The sequence below is a fragment of the Podarcis bocagei genome (genome assembly GCF_964188305.1).
Source record: "Podarcis bocagei genome assembly, chromosome: 1".
Taxonomy (NCBI): Eukaryota; Metazoa; Chordata; class Lepidosauria; order Squamata; family Lacertidae; genus Podarcis; species Podarcis bocagei.
The window spans coordinates 63,462,395-63,484,074 of NC_138125.1; the positions used below are offsets into that span (position 1 = coordinate 63,462,395).

At 46.1% G+C, this 21,680-nt stretch overlaps 2 protein-coding genes across 7 annotated transcripts in view; one reads left to right on the top strand and one right to left on the bottom strand.

The window, feature by feature from the left end:
• FANCF (FA complementation group F) overlaps positions 1-21,680 on the bottom strand; it is a 315,286-nt gene that overhangs the window by 51,411 nt on the left and 242,195 nt on the right. The window lies entirely within an intron of this gene.
• The window catches only part of GAS2 (growth arrest specific 2), a 118,636-nt gene that overhangs the window by 31,997 nt on the left and 64,959 nt on the right, over positions 1-21,680 (top strand). The gene's annotated exons all lie outside the window — the stretch shown is intronic.

Sequence of the window (21,680 nt, forward strand, 5' to 3'; positions counted from 1 at the left end):
GGGATCATTTTACATGGAAATGCAAGGAGCTGAATACAGAAGCTTCTACATGAAAACATATGGAGCTATGGTCCTCCTTTAGCATCTCATTCACTGCATGTCAAGCTATGCCTAATGACACTTTCCGACTGTCACTATTTTTTGAGCTATAGTCCTGCTAAGGCCTTTGATCACAGGAAAAAAGAATGAAGTGAATTGATGAGTTACACAACAAAGTCCATCATAGTTTAACAACAACAACAACAACAATTTATTATTTATACCCTGCCCATCTGGCTGGGTTTCCCCAGGCACTCTGGGTGGCTTCCAACAAAACACTAAATTACAATAACCTATTAAACATTAAAAGCTTCCCTAAACAGGGCTGCCTTCAGATGTCTTCTAAATGTTTGGTAGTTATTTTTCTCTTTGACATCTGGTGGGAGGGCATTCCACAGGGCGGTTGCCACTACTGAGAAGGCCCTCCACCTGGTTCCCTGTAGCTTGGCTTCTCGCAGTGAGGGAACTGCCAGAAGGCCCTCGGCGCTGGACCTCAGTGTCTGGGCAGAACGATGGAGGTGGAGACGCTCCTTCAGGTAATGACTTCATCTTGCCCTCCTGGAACTTTGCCCTCTTGGGACTTTGCATCCCATGCTGGAATATGACAATGCTGAGTTCACATTTCCCTTTTCACTGGAGTCATTTGGATTTCACAGAGTCCTTTTCTTTCACCGTGGTCTGTGGGAGTCATGTGAATGAGATTAGAAAACCTCACTCCAAAGCTATGCAGTGTGTGTGTGTGTGTTATTTCACATTCTGTAGCGTAAGAGCGCAAAGAAATGGCAGTGTAATGGCCTTTGTGTCGTTGCCAATTGTTACGGAGGCATCCCCTCCCCACCCCCCGGTTTCACACTGTAATTCCCTGTGTAGAAAGTCTCAGGCAGCAGACTCCACAACTGGAAAATGTGGGCCTCGGTGCCAAGAACGTTATCCGAGAATAAGAGTGCATGAAATTCGGCATAGTATGGATTCCATATTACCCCCTTGAACCAATAGCCTCTGCCGCATTCATAATATACGTGCTGTCATGGAGCCATGAGGCTGTGCAGGGATTGAGAAGCATAGTATGGCTTTCATCCAGCTGCTACCTTAAAGATGGCTTTTTGCGGCAGGCAGCTGGGCCTCTTAGACACTTCAGCTGCTATTAAAATAGATAAAGCACTCTGGATATATATATATATATATATATATATATATATATATATATATATTTGTAGGTAGGTGTGGGCTGATACAAAAAGTGAAACAGCTGCCAGAGGAACTGTGCTGGAGACAGCAGCCAGGCTGCAGCTGAGTGAGGGGGCGGCTGTCAGTGTATGAGAAGGCCAGAGCAGGGAGAGAATATTACAAGTCAGTATTTTCATAAGCTTGAAGGAGTATGGGTGATTTCTGCATACTGTGTCAGGGCTGAAAAAATTCTCCCTGAGAAATACCCTGTTAGTCACTGGCTTTTCTATATCCCTGCCCCCCAATCAATTAAAGCACTACCGCTGAACCTCCTGAAAGCATTCCTTAAAAACAGTAATGGAAGTTCTCTGTGTATGGCCAAGTCACACAGCTTTGGATGCAAAATAATAAGCTATTAGGCATGCACATTGGATCTCATTGATGGGTATCCGCTCCTCATTGATGAGTAGGCCAAGGAGGAGATGTCTTTTAATTATATGGGGAAAGAAACGCACAGTGAGATTTACTGGGATGAATCAAGACGACAGGCTCCCATGCTGGAGGTTATGTGATTCAGCACATAAACAGAAAGGGTGTGGGAAGCAGAGCTTGGGAAAATGAGATGTGAAATTGCACAAATTTGGGAATCAGCAGTGTCAGTGAACTCAAGAGCCCTTCAATCTGACATTTCATGTACCTGGCATCAGAAAAAAGGAACCACACAGTATATGTGACTAGAGGTATCTGTTATGGTGAATCAGGGCACCTGGTACCCCCAAAACAGTTCCATCGGAAATCAATGCAGTGATAATTAAAGCATTGCCTCAGTGGGACCAGGGCAAAGCCTAGTCTCAAATCCTGGAGGACTATCTCCAGTCAGTGTAGACACACTAAAATAGATGGACCAATGGTCTGACTCTGTGTAGCCCATCTAGGAGAAGGAAAACTGTGATCCTAAACCTCCTCTGCAGGAGAAGAAAAGGCCAAGCAGTAAACCCTACACAAATCTGGAGTGGAGATGGCACCTTGTACACCTCCTTCTGGTCAACGTCCTGTGTTCTGTGATACCTATGACACAGTTCTTTGGAGACAAGGATTGCTGACATGAGCGTTTACCATATAATCAGGCCAACCATGTGGGAAGCTGGCGTGTACCTCAGTGGCGTGTGACTGAAGTCAAATGGAATTTATTTTCATGGCAAGTCAGCTGTAGTGTTGACATGATATTTGAATAGATCTTTATTGTTTCTAAATGCTGTGGTTGAGCTTTCAAGCGGCAGCGTTTTTAATATAGGTGTTCAGAACCAAAATATAAATAGGCGTTAGATGCTCAAGCTGCTATTTACCTTAACCAAATTGTTGTTTTCAGAACGAAGAAACACAATTATTAATATTTTCAAAGTGAATGTTAATTGGATTTAAAGACATAGCAATCTCTTAGGAGACAAACTAGCAAAAAAGGAGCATTGCCTTGAGAAGTATAAAACTTCTAAGGCATTATATTTCCTTGCAAAAGCAAAAATTAAATTAGCAAAACATAGGATTTTCTCTTCCTTATTTGTCAATAAGCGTTCATGTGGTTTTGAACAGAAACAAAAGGTTGAGCTTTTCTAATGATTGCATTTGGTGAGTTTCTGCTTGTCGTAGAACAGTTCAAAGGTACTGCTGGAGGGTAAAGTGGCAATTCCGGGGAAACTGAACATTCATTTTGCAAGAGTTGAAATCATGTTGACGATGTTCCCTAGAGGGTCAGAAGACCTGGTCTTTTGCCCTCTTGAAGACAGTGTTATCTTCAAAGTTGTGGAGGGCTTTGGTGACACTCATATTTCATCTTCGCAGTGACTCACTTGGAGTGACTAATGCTATAAGGTACTGGTGATGTCAGTCAGATAAGCACCATCTGGCATTAAGTGTGGTCATGTATGGCTCTACCTTTGATTGCAAAGGAGAGAAAAATAGGCTTCCTTTGCATATTTCCTTTCTTGCTGACATGCTTTCAGAGGCCAGGACAGCGTAGGGGTGCATCATTATCCCCTTCTCAAACTGATGGAATGCAAGAAAGTGTACTGGTCCTGTCAAACTCAATTTGAGCACGACTGCCTCCATAGTAGAAAGCACTGGGAATAGTCTCCATCGCAGCATCAGTATGCAAAGTTCCCGATAGCAAGACTATAAGGGTCCCATTGTGAACAATCTGGGACAACTGGGGAACTGGGAGTTCACATTAGGGGCATGAAATTTCCATGAGTCATGTGGCACACGTTTGGTTTTGTCTGCAGACATGCCTGGAGCTGCTTCTCTAGATAGACATTAAGGAATATTTTGCAATTACAAGCCCCCTTGATAAGTACATTCATGCAAGAGTTGTGTTTTTTCATGTCACTGGTGTCCAAAGTTTTTAGGCCAGACACCACGATGCCTTTTTTCGTAACTCAGAGTTCTCAGTACTGGGAAGCACCAATCCCTAACACCTTCTATCACAGAATGCTGATGTAAACCTTCTGAAACATCTGGTGTGTTTGGAACTGTTTGGAAACCACTGCCCTATGCTGCTATTCTGCCCTTTTGTTTGGCCAATTTACACATTAGAGCTGCCACATGAAATTTTTAATTTGTTGAATTTGGCTATTTATTATTATGAATAATAATTTATTATTTTATTATCTATCATGTTAATTGCATTCTAATTCTAATTCTAATACTATCACCAACTGTCTGGGTGCTGGTATGAGTCATGCAGCTGGGCTGATTTGCTACATTTGCTACAGGCAGAGGGCCTTGTGGGTGGTGGCCCTGCCCTGTGGAACGCCCTCTCATCAGATGTCAAGGAAATAAACAACTATCTGACTTTTAGAAGACATCTGAAGGCAACCCTGTTTAGGGAAGTTTTTAATGTCTGATGTTTTATTGTATTTTTAATATTTTGTTGGAAGCCGCCTTTCTTTTCTTTTCTTTTTTTGGTAACTTGCAGTAGTGTGGGGAAAAAAGGCCTCAACTACATGGCAAACTAATGCACCCAGATGGGGTGGATTAAAGCACCTTCCATATGAAGTGTATTGGATCTCCAGGGGAGGGACCACAGCTCTGAATCTTACAAGCAGAAGGTCCCACATTTAATCCCAGTCTTCCCCCATGTTATTTTTTAAAGGTTCAGGTAGCAGGTAATGTGAAAGAAGTGCCTAAGGCCTTGGAAAAGCATTGCTAGTTGTAAATCACAGGAGACAATACTGAGCTAGATGAACTAGTCAGATCTGATACAAAGCAGGCGGTTACAGTGGCTGAACCGGTAGCATGTAGACTGATCCTTAAAGCCTTGATTGTTCACTGTTTCTAAAACTTTGATAATTAAGACGCGGGTGGCGCTGTGGGCTAAAGCCTCAGCGCCTAGGGCTTGCCGATCGAAAGGTCGGCGGTTCGAATCCCCGCAGCGGGGTGCGCTCCCGCTGCTCGGTCCCAGCGCCTGCCAACCTAGCAGTTCGAAAGCACCCCCGGGTGCAAGTAGATAAATAGGTACCGCTTACCAGCGGGAAGGTAAACGGCGTTCCGTGTGCTGCGCTGGCTCGCCAGATGCAGCTTTGTCACGCTGGCCACGTGACCCGGAAATGTCTCCGGACAGCGCTGGCCCCCGGCCAATAGATGTGAGATGGGCGCACAAACCCCAGAGTCTGTCAAGACTGGCCCGTTCGGGCAGGGGTACCTTTACCTTTAAATATCACAAGGGGGACGCGGGTGGAGCTGTGGGTTAAACCTCAGCGCCTAGGGCTTGCCGATCGCATGGTCGGCGGTTCAGATCCCCGTGGCGGGGTGAGCTCCCGTCTTTCGGTCCCAGCTCCTGCCCACCTAGCAGTTCGAAAGCACTTCTAAGTAGATAAATAGGGACCGCTTTATAGTGGGAAGGTAAACGGCGTTTCCGTGTGCTGCGCTGGTGCCGGCTCGCCAGAGCAGCTTCGTCACGCTGGCCACGTGACCCGGAAGTGTCTCCGGACAGCACTGGCCCCCGGCCTCTTAAGTGAGATGGGCGCACAACCCTAGAGTCGGACACGACTGGCCCATACGGGCAGGGGTACCTTTACCTTTACCTTTAAATATCACAAGAACAGGCTACTGGCAAGATGTTGTCCCTTGCTGAAAGAGCTGCACTGGTTGCTGATCTGCTACTGGGTAAAGTTATTGTGTTAATTCACAAAGCCTGAAATAACAAGACCTCAAACTCCTTGAAGAATGGCCTGATTCCTTATGGTCCACCTTGATCACTGAAATTCACCCTCCCCGAAACAGCCTAGGAACCGAAATGCAGCTACCCTTCAAAGTTTACACATCTCTAAATTTTGCAGTGCAGTTATGTAGCCAGGTAATGTGCACAGAAATGCACATTGCAGGGCAAAGTGTGCATATAAATCAAGATATTAGTGAAAGTCACATAAAAAAATGCATTATATTAGGGGGAATTGCTTGCAAAGATACGTCTATCAAGAAGAATGTGCACAAAAATCCTGATGAATTTTCCTGAGAACTCTTTTTTTAAAAAAATGCAAACTGATGTAGAAATGTGGAGAACTGAATTTAAGACTGGAAAAAATAAATAATTGAGAGAAACCGAAATTGACAGATTCACCCATCCCTTATGGAGATGGGGCCCTCCATTTCAGCAGCATCCCACTTGCTTGAGGAAAGTTGAAAACTTTCATGGGACTTACTAATAACTAAGATAGGTTCAGGGCTGAGGATGTGGGATAGCTAAGTGGCTGACATTTCAGTTTAGCTATTCAACTCTTAATAGGGCTCTTTGGTTCACTAACATGAAAATAATTGCAAAACATAGCCCAGGAATGTCCCTTCCCAGCGCTTCTCAACCCTACCAAAAAGCAGCAAATAATACCTCTGTGTATGAATTTTTAGAACCATTAAAACAGCATAAAGAAAATGTAATCATTCCAACCTGGATGAGGATTTAACAGTAGAGTGGATACGGAGGAATATAGCGATCATTTCTGAAGGGCCTGATTCCATTTTTTCCTTGCCTGTGAAACCTACCTGTGGGACGCCATGTGGTATTTGCATTATGACTAAATTTATATTCCAGCAGATTTAAGAGACAGGGAGATTCAGTGACAGTTATGTTAATAAATGCTGGGGATTTGTATAGTAGTAAATGGCTGGTTCTACCCATGTTATGGCTAATGACCTACTGCCCCCAAAACTGCAGGTTTATTATTATAGCAAGTGTGATTCTGTAAAAAAGTGATTCATATTGCAGGAGTCCATTTTGTAATTTTCTCCCAGTGGCTTGGATTTCATCTCCTTGCTCTCCAGGCCATATTTTACTTCTCCTGACAGATAGTTAATTTGAGAATTTCGCAGCTGTACAAACAAATTTAAAACGCCGAGGCATGTGTGGTATGCACAGAACCCACGTTAGCTTGGAATTATTAAAGCAACTTTTTTCAGATTTAAAGTAAACTCATATAACACGTGTGTTAATAGTTATCAGCATAATATTCAGGGCATTCTTCCAGCTCTCTCTGAAGAGGGATTGCCATTCTGGTGTGACTACGAATGGGTAATATTGGGCTCTGAAATAAAAGCATATCAAACAGAAGATGGGACAGTTTTGTATCTGTCAAAATGGGTATTTAAGAGCAGTTTTAATATGTAGGCACTCAAATGGTACAGTCCTCTCAGATGACAGTCTCATCTCAGAGGCATGGGAGGACAGTAGTGATTGGAAGGGCAGAACTGCTTATCTGACCTCCATTATTGCTGTTGCTGTGGTGTAGCAACAAGGGTGGGGAGGTGAGATGTCAAGGTTGGCATGGCGCAAACACACTGGCAGAAACAATCTGGTGTATATGCTAGTGGTTTGCACCATGCTGACCTTGCCATTCATTACCTTGCCTCCTCCTCACCCTCTTGTTCCACCACAGTGACGGGAGATCAGGTGAGTAGCCCTGCCCCACCAACCACTACTGTGTGATGATGAGATCGTGGATGCAATGTGAACAGGGGGTGCAAAGAGAGAACCAAATATGCCCTGAATGAGGACTGGCACCAATGAGTGGCCCTGTGTATGCATACAAACACCGGAAAGCATATTCAGCCAGTGAATACAACTAGGAGAGGAGGACAAAATTGTAGACAGGTGACACTGGAACTGTAGCTGTCAGCAGCAGTACTTTCCAAGGCCCAGAGCTGTTTTTAACTAGCTGTGGTGTCGATTTTTGTGGAGAGAGAAAAGGGCATACATCTGCAGGGTGTCCCAGGAACAGAAATTAATATAGTTGGGTATACATTTATTTTTTAATGCTCTTTCACATCCAAAAAATCTTCCTCCATGTAATAAATCTATGCTGTAAGGAACAAGCTAAGCCAGAACCCTTTTACCTCCTCAACATGGAGGGATATTAATTTTTTTGGAATACTTCAAATGGGCAACCTGCCAGTATTGTGGGCAGATTTAGTCACATTAAAGGAGTGCTACCAAGAGTGTCTGAAAGTTTGAATTGGTGCTCCATTCTCAACTTGAATTCAATTTAGATTGTACTTAATAATAGCCCTGCAGCATAGGCTCTTGCACTGCTGGGGAGGAAGAGGAGTGCTGGGGGAGTGCACCGCCCCCGGCAGCGTGAACCCCAGGGTGCCATCGCAGCTGCCCCCGGTGGTGCGCCCTGCCCCCAGGACATGCCCCTTGCCCCCGGGACACGTGCCAGCCCCACCCCCGCCTGCTCTCCGCCCCCGGTGCCGGAGCATGAAGCTCCGCCACTGGGCTCTTGACTGGCATACAAATTTTCTCTAGGAAAGTTTCAGCCACACATTTCATAGGTGTAGGTGAAAAAGAAGTTACATGGCCTGCAATCACCATTCAAAAGCCTGGCCACCACATTTTGGACCAATTGAACATACAAGTGTCCGATTTGATGTCACTTTTGTCATGGGAGCTCAGCAGGCTTCAATGAACGTGGGCTTGGATCTGCAATATGCGCACAGAAAATAATGCATTTGAGCATGTGCTTTCTTGCATGGCTGAGTAAAAACTAGCCCTCCTCAAAAGAGATTTGCTGATGAAGTTGCATATCTGGATATGAATGCACACTGCAATACTCATCAAGTTCCTACTGACTTCAAGAGATCTATCTGACGTAGAACGGATCTGTATCAAAAACAAAGCATAACTAGACTTGGATCAGGGCCAGTATTTACATTTTGGCTCATATTGTCTGAGAAAGTATAATCCATGCTTCACTTACCTCCTGACTGGATTAATGTCCTTTATGTGAAGCTGCCTTTGAAGAGAGTCCAGAAGCGTCAACTGGTCCAGAATGTGGTGGCCAGACTTCTGTCTGTTCTTGTTTTTAATATCAGCTCTGTTGGCTTCCTGGTTTAATCCAAAGTGAAGAAGAAGAAGAAGAGTTTGGATTTGATATCCCGCCTTTCACTCCCTTTAAGAAGTCTCAAAGCGGCTAACAGTCTCCTTTCCCTTCCTCCCCCACAACAAGCACTCTGTGAGGTGAGTGGGGCTGAGAGAAGTGTGACTGGCCCAAGGTCACCCAGCAGCTGCATGTGGAGGAGCGGAGACGCGAACCCGGTTATCCAGATTACGAGAGTACCGCTCTTAACCACTACACCACACTGGCTGGTGGTTCTACCATTTAAATACTTAAATGGCTTAGGATAAGAATATAAGAAAAGCCCTGCTGGATCAGGGCTCCCCCATATGCCTATGAGGAGCCCCCCAAAAGCACCTGAGCACAACAGTGCTCCCTTCACTTAAAATTCCCTGAAACTGTTATGTAAAAGGCATACTGTCTCTGGCAGTAGAGGTACAACATAGTCATCTAAAGCCTTATCCAAAATGAATTTGTCTAATCTTTTCTAAAGCCATCCGAGCTGGTGGCCATCACTGCATCTTGTGGCAGCGAATTAAACTGTGCTGCATGAAGAGGTACTGCCTTCCGTCTGTTGTGAATCTCTCAACATTTAGATTCATTGGATGGCTTCAAATGAGAAAAATGAGAAAAACTTCTCCATATGCACTCTCTCCACACCATGTATAATTTATCAGATTACCTTAGGGACCCCTTGCTCCCAAATGAACCAGTCCTGGGCTGAAATCATTGTGGGATGCCTTGTTCCCAGTGCAAGAGAGCATGGCCTTTTATGTGATGGTCCTGGAACTCTGGAATGCATTCCCAAGTCAGGTGCATCAGGATTAAGACTTCCTCTTTGTACATCTTTAAGATACCACGAGCACCTTTATTTTGATGGGCTTTTAATGTGCAGTTCATAGTTTCATTGCTCCCTCTTTTGATGTGTTAGATCCTTTGCCTTTCCTTGGCTATACGGTCAGTTTTTAGAAACTGCCGTTTGTTATACTTGAAGTGTTATGATTATATTGCATGGCTTAACAATTATGCTGCTCTGGGGCATTTAACTGATAGATATACTCAGTTTATACTAAAGGGAATTTTTAAATGTAACTCATCTGTGCTGTTTTGTGTTACTGGACTTTGTTTTGGTAGGTTTTTATTTATTATATTTTTAGGGTGGAGTAAACCACGTGTCGATTTTTCTTTGAAATATGCAGTGTGTATATTACTTAAATGAATGAATGAATTTCATTTAATGTTACAATAATAGATCCTTAAAGACAGCATTATACATTGACAAACACATCAAACTAGAGAGTTTCTTGAACTTTTCGTTCTTAGCACTATCATGAAAGCCTTGTCTCTTTCGCCTTTCTCAGAAGCATTGAGCATAAGCATGGTAGATCTTGTATACTTTTTATTTCACTGCTTTGCTGCTAGTGTATGGTTTGAATTGGGAAGATGTAACCCTGTGTTAACATGTGTTAATCCATCTGGACAGGATTATTTTCACATGACTATAAAGCTGCTTGGGAGAGGATCACTAGTATCCTTGTCTGGGCTGTCAACAATATCTTACATCCATGTTTCAGAGAATCTAAAAAATCAGTACCTAATTTAGAGCAGGCAGAATGAAATAGACTTCATCTGCAACAGCAACTAGGTCTTGCATCCAAGTAGCTAACTCTAGTTAGTGAGTGGCAGAAACCTGATAAGTGATAAGAAATGCACAAGTACAAGGTAAGTGCTTTAAGTGGCGTATCAAACATCACTCCATGGTGCAGAACATGCAAAGAGAGAGGCACATGTAGCACACCCATTTTGCATGCAGAAGGATCCAAGTTCAATCCATGTTATTGCCAGGTAAGGTAGGGAAAGAGCCTGCTCAAGATCCTGGAGATTTATTGCTATATTCCATATAGAGCCAGAGCAGCAAACATGGTGCCCTCCAAATGTTTCTGGACTAGAGTTCCCATCATCCCAGACCATGGACCAGATCGGTTGATGCTGATGGGAATTATAATGGAACGCTCTACAAAGGCTACTCCTGGTATAGACAGCACCAAGTAGACAGCTATATGGATTAATGGTCTGGCATGTATCTGGAGTGGCAGGGGTTTCGGGAGAGGAGCCTCTGACTATGAATATAGGTGATCCTGATCCTGTGATGGACTATCAAAGGAATGCAGCTTGGACATCAGACCAAACTGCTGAAAAGCCCCATAGAGGCCCCTTGTACATCCTGTAACAAAGCTCATTCTAATGTAACCTTGCAAACTGTAAACTTGCTCCTTTTGGATGTTCCCCATTGAGAACAGTTTGAACTTCAACTCATGAGCAGTTCCTCCACGGCACCTATGTCTTTCCTAGACTGAGTTGTACTTCTTTGGCTCTATTTCCTCAAGCACTGCTTCGGCACTTCCACCATATCATCTGATGAAAAACAATTAGAGTTGGGTTTCATGTGAGCATTGGTGACACCTCATTCCTGATCTCCTTAGATGACCTCACTCAGTAGCTTCATAGTAGATGTTGAGCAACAGGGGGACAAAATTGAACCATGTGGAATCCCACAGCATAAATGTATTAGGGCCAATTCAAAGTCTTCCCTTGACTTTTTGGAACTAACCATTCATGATTGCATGGGGGAAAGAATCACACTTATGCTATTTCCCCAATCCAGACTCTCACCCAGCCTAGATCCAGTCCCCTTTGCATGATTTCACCCTTCTTATGTGGTTCCCCCCTTCCCATGTTTTGAGAAGTGGGCAATACTGTCTGTGTCATGGGGAAGCAGCTCCACTGATACTGTTTTAAGAATTGCTAGTTTGTGATGATGATGGGTGAAGTGTTACTTGGCCACAACCTATACCTTTGACCAAAGCTCTGTGCTAACTGATTCCAGGCTTTTGTGACTCTTCTATAGATACATAAGTAATATTGCTCCATGAAATCCTAGAAGTACTTCATTTTCTCCATGATTTATCACCTCACCATCTCAGACACTTGTGGAGTGGAATGATCTGTTCTATATTAAGAGGTAAAGAGAGATATATTGTTTTAATTGTCAATAGAAGGAGTTTGGATTCCCATTTGTACTAGAGACACGATAATACATCACTGTCATATTATTCCTTAAAAGTGCTTTAAAATCACTTGGATAGCTTTATAACTGCTTAGTGTGTTGTAATGGGAGATTGCATGGGAGCACAGGGAACCTACATTATTGGATGATGTTACAGCTTCTGGGCATAAATGCATGAGTATGGTTTGGTTTATGGAAATTCCTTTGAAATTATGCATGCCATTAAACAACTGATTAGTAGATGTTAGGAACAGATGCACCTAGCTACATTAGCTCTGATGGGCTAGTGTAATTTTGAATTTTAATATTAAAAAAAACAGATATTGGGGAGAACTTAGGCTAGATAGAGCACTCCAGAATGTTACCTTGATGAGGTTCACTTGCTTAGTTTTGCATTTATACTTGCGATACATTCAGGGCCAGTCCTACCATTAGGTTGAATGAGGCAATCACCCACCCTCTGGATTTGGTATGGCAGACTCCCAAAAGGAACCTCTAGCATTGTGTGTACCTGCCTTGTGGCCCGTTCTAATCTGACTGATAGATGCTAATCTTTTACAAGTCCGGGGGAAATAGATGAGTCTATGGGCCAAATCAGATGTGGATATCAGGGAATTCGTGATCAACATTCATTTCTCTCTATATAGGTATGTAGGTTAATGCTCCCCCCCTTTCCTGTTTTTCTGATGAAAATCATCTTACCTCTGAAAGTGCTGCTTGCCCTGCTGGAGAAAACAGGAAAGTATGTTGGTGCCTCTCCCAACACAACAGTCCCAAGCAGATGAGCTGTACAAATCTACAACAGGATCAGAACAGAACCAAACTAGCCAGACAACAGGAGAGGGAGAAAGACAATGGCTTCTTGTAGCATATGTGTTCATGCTTCAAATAATCACAGCTCTGTAGGCATGATGAGTGTGCGCAGAGAAGCTGACCTTCAGAATTTCAGACACCGAGTTAAGGCCAATTTGGAAATTTGGCTCTGTCTGTTAACATTCCAACATGTTTTTCAAATCATGGAGCCATTTTTATATATATATGTATTTTAAAAAACCCTTTATCCAGCTTTGAATTCCCAAAATCTCAGCAGCTTCTTTGTGGTTTCTGATTGGAAGAGTTACAGAAAAAAAAATTAGAATCTTTATCGCAGAGGCAAAAATGAAACTTTTTCAGAGGAGTGTCAAACTTAACTTCAGGAATTCATGAATGAAATCCCTTGTGAACATTTTGGGTGACAGCATCAACATCTCTGAACATCTGTCAGTCTGAAAAATGACAGCAAAGGCAATATTAAATTTTTTAAAAGGAAATTCTTTCTTTAGATTATCTAAATTGCTATCCTGGGGTATTTGCTTGACACTTGGCTCATAAAAGGTAAAGCACCATTTGGAACTAATTTTGCAGAAGAGTTAAGGGGGAAATGGTACATTTTGAAGAATTGCATAGCATGAGGCTGACCATGAAGAAGCAGGGAGAGACAAGATAAGTTGAATATGACAACACATTCCATGTGGTCCTGACTGCTGCTTGGAATTTGCACGGATTTTTACATTTATTACTCATATTGCAGTGTGGAGCTGTCTGCATTATTCTTTAATGGTCAGATGTTGATACTTTCCAAATAATGACCTTGTTTATTATTTGGGGAAGTTGGCATAACTGATGGTAGTTCTCTACCATGCATTCAAGTAGTCTTTCAAACTTTTCTGACTCAAGACCCCCACCTTTAACGCCAGATTGCAATATGAGACCCTTTCATCTTTCTATCTTCTCCCTCTTTCCTCTACAATTTTCTATTTTTTTCCTTAGAATTTCATTCAAATGTTTTTAACAACTACAAACTCTGGTATAACCCACCATAGATCAGGGAAGAAACCAGCGGAAGGTCACAATCCGTCAGTTTGAGACCAAAGGTTTACGGAAGGGAAGGGAACCTACTTACTGTACTTCTGCCACCATCTCTGACCACTGGTCATGCTGGCTGGGGCTGACGGGGGCTGGGGTCCAACACCACCCAGGCCACTTTTGCCATCCCTGGCTTACCGTAATAGGTCAAAGGGTTCTTGGTGTTTGTTTGAAAAGCGTGCACACTCTGCTTTCAAGGCTGAACTTGGTGATTTAGAGCAGCGTTTCCCAACGTTTTCCCAACCATGGCCCCCTTCTGTTCTTGTTTCCTTCCTGTGATCCCCCCCCCCCGGGTGTAGTCAAGGAGGGGCAGCTACCACCCATAAGTACAAATCAATACATATTTGAGGTTCTGCCCCCCCCTAACAAAAGCCTGCCCCCTAACAAAAATCCTGGCTATGCCCCTGCCTCTCCATCCTACTGGTAGAAAGGTAGCTATTTAAATGTTTCATATGTAAATAAAACAGATCTTATTTGTAATGTTTATAATTTATACAAAATACAATTGCATAAAATGATAGGAACAGAGTGAAATATTGTTGAAGCAGAAAAACATAGAATCATGGAGCTGGAAGGGACCCGAAGGATCATCTTTCTAGTGCAACCCCCTGCAATGTAGGAAACTCAGATAAACCTCCAAGGAAGGAGAGCCCAGAACCTCCAGAGGGAGAACCATCTTTCGTGTATTATAAAAAGGAAACAACACTTATTTGACTCATTATTTGACACAGAGGGGGAAACCTACAGAAACAGTCCAAAGGGCACACAGGGTGTTCTGTATATATGGGAGAATTTTAAAAAGCAAGTGGTCCTCACTGACCTGGTGCAAAAAGATCTTGCCATCTGGAGGAGCCCTGGCTGCCTAGATAAAACACATCCTTACCTGGGAGTAAGGCCCACTGAACTAGTGCAACTTACTTCTGAGTAGACACTTAGTTATTTACTAGATGCAAGTCAGCAGCACAAGACAACCCCGCTTGACTATGCTCTGGGGTGGATTTCACCCCACACCTTGCAGAGCCAAGTCAATGCTGCCAACGGGCTCTGCACACCTCAACAACATCCGAAGGCCCTGATCCACTAGGCACTGGGGTGGATTGCACCTTGTGCCTTGCAGAGTCAGGCCCAGGCTGCCACCACGCCCAGCACTGGCAGCAGCAACAAACAGCTCTGCCTCGCCCAGCCCTGCCAATTGCCACCCCACCACCACACTTATCTGATTCCCCGCTTCACTTCTTACTTCCCTCTGTGCCCCCCCAAGCCTACTGCTGTGCCCCCCCATTTACACGATTTTGACCTGTGCTCCCCTTGGAATATCCTGGGGGGCTGCAGGGGGCCATATGGCCCCCAGTTGGAAACCACTGATTTAGAGCAACATTCTTCTTGAAGTCAAAGAGAGATGCTTTGGCTCAATTTGATGCCTCTTGTACTATTCTGGAGGCTTTTTGGAAGGTGATTGGCATTTCAAACCAGGGACCTTGGTAGCAGGACACAGGCGGCCATTGCAGCTTGCTAGGGAAAGAAGTTACTATCTGTTCTGTACTGTGCTACATCATCATCACCATGCATATACTCAGTGGGTGGCATTGCAGCTACTAATTCAGGAAGGATCAGGTAACTGAAGGAGTGAATTGGGTTCTTTATGGTCTTAGAAAGATTCTACCTCCGGACTGACTCCTCGGACTAAGCTGGTTGTTGCTTATGAACATCCCATCTCAAATGCCCATCCCAACTTGATAACCTACCACTTCCAGACCTGCTGCTTGTGTTTTGCTTTATGTAAGCACTCATTATTATTTTTTGAAACTGAGTGCTCGCTCTTTGGTGCTGAAGGCTTGAAGCATATATCTAGCTGAAATGTTTTTTAAGGGCTTCAACTGAAGCAAATGTATAAATATGATTTATTTTTAGGCACTGCTATTATTTTAATAGTGTTATGATTCTGTTTAATTGGACATCTTGATAATTATGTGTCATTTTTCTTTTCTTTTTTTCATTGTTCGCTCTGCTGTGAGCAGTGGCAATAAACTTAATAATAAATAAGCAAATTAGTTACCTTCACTGTTGCAAGTCTATCGCCCATTCCACCTATCACATGCCTCTAGAATAGTGCTGTATTGTCGTTGAAACTAGAGGCAAAGAGGTTGATCATGCCCTGCTAGGTCAGGCTGAAGACCCATCTAGTCCAGCATCGTTTTGCAGTTGCCAACCATATGCCTATGGGAAGTCTGATAGGGAACCAGATGCCTTAGGGAATATTAAAAATGCAATTGAGACATATCTGAGTTGGGCAGAAAACCACCAGGTCATGCCTGTACAAGGTTTATTGTGCAGCTGCAATGTTGTCCCCTATCTTCATTTATTCTTAAAATGTGTTAATTGCTTTTCCAAACAACTTGCTGCTGAAGATGGCTCACAATTTTAAGAAAAGGTAAATTAAAAAATGCAGAGGAATATAATGCTACATTTATAACTGCTAAGGGCAGTAAAAGGTCATGTATCCCAAATGCCAAGTAATAAAAATGTTTTTACCAGATGTCTGAAAGAATTAGGCAGGCCCCATTTATGGAGGGCGTTTCAACACTGAAGTGTCATAACAGTGAAAATTCAGTTCTGGGTCCTGCCTAGACTGTAGCCTCGCAGAAAGATGGAACTTGGGGAAGCCTTCTGTTTCATATGGTGTACTTTGTAGATAAGCCAGTACTCAGGTGTTTTCCCTCAAAGAGGTACAATGTGTCTAAGGTTATGCACTTATGCAACACCCCAAAAAAGAGGACTAAAGAGGATAGGGCTTTGCATACAATTGGCATGTGCTATTGTATATGTAGAGCCGTATTTATTTAAATAGAAATACAATGCATCTTATTGTAGTGGGGCAGACTGTGACAAGGTCCCCTGTTTGCTTGCCTAGCCTGCTTTCCAGGAGCTAAGATAAGCAGCTTCAAGGCCTCTACTGTCCCTTCTTATGGTTCATAGATGTTCATATACAGTGGTACCTCGGGTTACAGATTCTTCAGGTTACAGATGCTTCAAGTTACAGACTCTGCTAACCCAGAAATAGTACCTAGGGTTCAGAACTTTGCTTCAGGATGATAACAGAAATTGTGCAGCGGTAGCGCGGCAGCAGCGGGAGGCCCCCATTAGCTAAAGAACTGTTTCAGGTTAAGAACGGACCTCCAGAACAAATTAAGTTCTTAACCTGAGGTACCACTGTAATTGTAGAATCGGAAGGAATCCCAAGGGTCATCTAGTCCAGTCCCCTGCAATGCAGGAATCCTGCCCACAGCTGTCCCTGGGTGGGCTTCAACTACCAACCTTCTGGCCAGATGTACAGTCAGATGTACTGATCCATTGCACCACAGGCTCAATGTTTGTTGTTTTTAAACCAGATAGCCCATCCAATAGAGGACTCCCTCAAACAGGGAACAGGAACCTCTTGCCTTTTGGACTACAATTGCCTAATCGCTGACCATTGACCTTGCTGGCTTCGCTGATGGGGCTTGGAGTTCAACAACATCTGAAGGGCTACATGTTCTCAACTACTGAAACAAAGAACTGTCCTCTTCAAATGGAGCTGCGAAGTAGGGCATGTGGCTGTTTTGTCATAGATTGGGCTAAATGTGCTTCCTTTGTCAAGGAGTTCCCAAGCCTGAGAGGAACCACTGGGAAGGCCCTTTATGAGTTCCTAGCAAACGTTCATCAGATGTTGACAGAACTGAAAGAAAGGTCTCTCCCAAAGATCTTCAAACCCAACCAGGTTCATACGGGAGAACAGAGCCTTTCAGATAATCTGGGGCCAAGTTATGTCAACAGGCTTTGTAGATCGCAACCAGAACTGCCCAGAAATGGACTGAAGCTGTTGTAACATGGGACTTGCATTCTCCCTATAGCCACCCCAAGTTAACAAACTGGCTGCCACATTCTGAACCAACAGAAGTTTCTGAATGCTCCTCAAAGACAATTCCAAACAGGACATGTCACAGTAGTCCTAACAAGCTGCAATTTAAGGGAGATGTCACTGAGGTCAGATCTGATAGATATATTTGTGTGTGCATATCTTTACATAGCCATAGATTTTTGTCTGGGAACCCTCTCCCAATCAAACATAACATTACTATTTTTTAAAAGGTTTTTATAGAGACTGTGCCACAGCAGTGACAAGCAAGCTGCAGCTGGCACTTGGGTGGGTGGCAGCAATAGTGGATGGGCCACCAACCTGCCGCCTCTCCCAGTCCAGTGCCTGAGTCAAGGGACTCACCTTACCTAATGGGAGAGCCGGAATTTCTTTGCAGAAGTGCTTTCTACATAAGGCCCCTGCAGGGTTTTATTGTGGGAGCTTCAGGAAAGAATATCAATTGAAGGCTGCAATCAGTCACCTGGAAGTAAGTGCCATTGAGCTAAGTGGTTCTGAAGTGGGATGTTTTAGGATCACACTGGGTAACTTAAGCTTCCCTTTAGACAGGATTTTTTATTTTATTTTTTGCAGGGGCAGCATCATACTGGGCATGACCAAATTTCCTGGGACTGTTTTCTCGAACCTTGACCATACAAACCTTGACCTTGTTGGGTCCAGGGCCATCTTAAGCATATCTGGTGACGTGGTACAAAGATCCCTCTCCCCCCCCCCCAGTTTCCCAGAGTTGTCGACCTTTTTAAGGAAAGGTTCCTCAGAGTTGTTGATCTGAACTTGGGAATTCCACAAGATTTCACTACAGGGAAGGAGAGGCAAGAGCTGGGGGTGGGGGGAACCTACTCCTTCCTTTACTGGATAGAAAGTGGGACAGAGGAAAGCAGGAAGGAGAGGGCATTCAACCTACCGATGGAGAGGAGAGGAGGGTGTGGTGGTCGGGAAGCTGAGCCAGGGCAGAAGTAGAGTCGCTCCTCCCGCCGACGCAGGCTTCCCTGATCCCCTCAGAGTGAGTGGGTGGGTAGGTGGGTGCGGCAGGACAGCAGCAGATTGTCCTTGCCCACGACCACACACGCAGTGTATGGGGTGTGCGTGTTCACAACGCTACTTAAAGGGAGAAATAAAAGTGCACTTGGGCACAGCTAAGGACGTGTCTGTGGTGGGAGGGGGAGCCAAACGCCTTGGGTAGACCCCATGAAACAATTCTTTCAGTCAGAGTTCAGCTTGGTCTCCAGAAAAGGGCATGGAAGTTGCAGGGGCAGCAGCCAAAGCAGCTCTTTCTGCTCCTGGGTGAGGCGGAGGAGAGTCATTGCAAATGCTTTGGGGTTCCCTTCTGCCCGCCGGGAAGCCGCTGCACCGAAAAGGGAGAGGTGGGGTCCTTGCTTGCTGGTGGGGAGCTTTGACAGAGAGCTGCTGGGAGAGGCTCCAGCTTCCCTGTTGAAACTGTTCCCACCCGCCTCTTCAGGGCTCTCCTCCCGTGCTCCTGCCATGCACAGGATGCTTGGGAGGCAAGCTGCACACCCGGGCGTGCAGGGAAAGGAGAGGCCGCCGGCAATGCCGCACAGCTCCCCCACTTGCTGGGGCACCCATAGAGAGCGGCGCTGTGACACAGCGCGCCACTAAGCTCTATGGGAAAGACGGCTCTGGTTGGGTCCATCCACGTTTTGCGTCACTATATTTTGCCCTCTCTTTTATACATTTCTTTTTAATATCTTTAAGTCACAAGCAATAATACTAGAGTTCCAAAGCTAGACATGATGCAGTTTCCCCTGAACTGTAGGCTTTATGTTTGACTTCTCCCCCATGTAAACAAACTCCTCTCTGTATGAAGAACAGTGTGTTTGGCAGGGGGCTACCACCTCCCTGACATGTAAAGCTTTCTATGTCAGTTCCTCCCTCCTCCGCATCCTCTTTGGGTGGGTGTTTAAAGATGGGATTCTGGCACCTACAATCTGAAGTGAAATGGTTCAAGAAAAACTCTTCTGTGTGATTCTACTGTATGTGTAGATCAGCTGGGGGGAAAAGAGAAGGGAAATGATAGCTTCTTTAGGCATAGTAAGGAAAACCTGAAACTCATTTTCTATAATCAGTGAATGATAGTAGTTATGAATGATCGCTGCAACACTAAGAAAATATTAGCTATCATATTTTGATAACCTGGGTGAGTCAAACTGTTGGGATCCTTTTCTGATAAGCGGCCTGGCTGACTACAACCCCCACTGTTTTAGGGCTTACCGTATTTTTCGCCCTATAAGACGCACCGGCCCATAGGACGCACCTAGTTTTCAGGGGGGGGGAATCAAGGAAAAAAATATGATTTCCCCCCCGCAGCTCTGGGAGCAGCGGACAGGCTGCACGCAGCCTGTGCGCTACTCCAAGACCTTCTCCCTGCTTTTGCGGGAGGTGGCGGAATTCCCCCACCTCCCGCAAAAGCCCACAGGAGCCCCACTTGACTCCTGCGGGCTTTTCGACTAGGAGGGAGAAGGGACTGAAAGGGCCAGTCAGTCCCTTCTCCCTGCTTGGGGAAAAGCCCCCAAGAGCGGCGCGCTCTTTAAAAGGTGCACGGCTCCTGCAGGCTTTTCTAGGAGGTTGGGGAATTCCCCCACCTCCTAGAAAAGCCGGGGAGCCCCTTTAAAGAGCACACGGCTTTTGCGGGCTTTTGCGGGAGGTGGGGGAATTCCCCCATCTCCCGCAAAAGCCCAAAGGAGGGAGAAGGGACTGATTCGGCCAGTCAGTCCCTTCTCCCTCCTTGGGGAAAAGCCCCCAAGAGCGGCGCGCTCTTTAAAAGGTGCACGGCTCCTGCAGGCTTTTCTTAGAGGTTGGGGAATTCCCCCACCTCCTAGAAAAGCCGGGGAGCCCCTTTAAAAAGTGCACGGCTTTTGCCTGCTTTTGCAGGAGGTGGGGGAATTTCCCCATCTCCCGCAAAAGCCCGCAGGAGGGAGAAGGGACTGATGCGGCCAGTCAGTCCCTTCTCCCTCCTTGGGGAAAAGCCCCCAAGAGCGGCGCGCTCTTTAAAAGGTGCACGGCTCCTGCAGGCTTTTCTAGGAGGTGGGGAATTCCCCCCCTCGTAGAAAAGCCAGCAGAAGCCGCGGAGCCCCTTTAAAGAGCGCACGGCTTTTGCCTGCTTTTGCGGGAGGTGGGGGAATTTCCCCATCTCCGGCAAAAGCCCAAAGGAGGGTTGGAGAGCAGCGGCAAGGCTTCGCGCGCCTTCCTGCTGCCCCCCATCCTCTGGGGCTGGCGATGGGGGAAGCGCTGCTTTCCCCACCGCCAGCCTCAAACCTGGGTTGGAGAGCAGCGGCAAGGCGTCGCGCGCCTTCCTGCTGCCCCCCATCCTCTGGGGCTGGCGATGGGGGAAGCGCTGCTTTCCCCACCGCCAGCCTCAAACCCGGGTTGGAGAGCAGCGGCAAGGCGTCGCGCGCCTTCCTGCTGCCCCCCATCCTCTGGGGCTGGCGATGGGGGAAGCGCTGCTTTCCCCACCGCCAGCCTCAAACCCGGGTTGGAGAGCAGCAGCAAGGCGTCGCGCGCCTTCCTGCTGCCCCCCATCCTCTGGGGCTGGCGATGGGGGAAGCGCTGCTTTCCCCACCGCCAGCCTCAAACCCGGGTTGGAGAGCAGCGGCAAGGCGTCGCGCGCCTTCCTGCTGCCCCCCATCCTCTGGGGCTGGCAATGGGGGAAGCGCTGCTTTCCCCACCGCCAGCCTCAAACCCGGGTTGGAGAGCAGCGGCAAGGCGTCACGCGCCTTCCTGCTGCCCCCCATCCTCTGGGGCTGGCGATGGGGGAAGCGCTGCTTTCCCCACCGCCAGCCTCAAACCCGGGTTGGAGAGCAGCGGCAAGGCGTCGCGCGCCTTCCTGCTGCCCCCCATCCTCTGGGGCTGGCGATGGGGGAAGCGCTGCTTTCCCCACCGCCAGCCTCAAACCCGGGTTGGAGAGCAGCGGCAAGGCGTCGCGTGCCTTCCTGCTGCCCCCCATCCTCTGGGGCTGGCGATGGGGGAAGCGCTGCTTTCCCCACCGCCAGCCTCAAACCCGGGTTGGAGAGCAGCGGCAAGGCGTCGCGCGCCTTCCTGCTGCCCCCCATCCTCTGGGGCTGGCGATGGGGGAAGCGCTGCTTTCCCCACCGCCAGCCTCAAACCCGGGTTGGAGAGCAGCGGCAAGGCGTCGCGCGCCTTCCTGCTGCCCCCCATCCTCTGGGGCTGGCGATGGGGGAAGTGCTGCTTT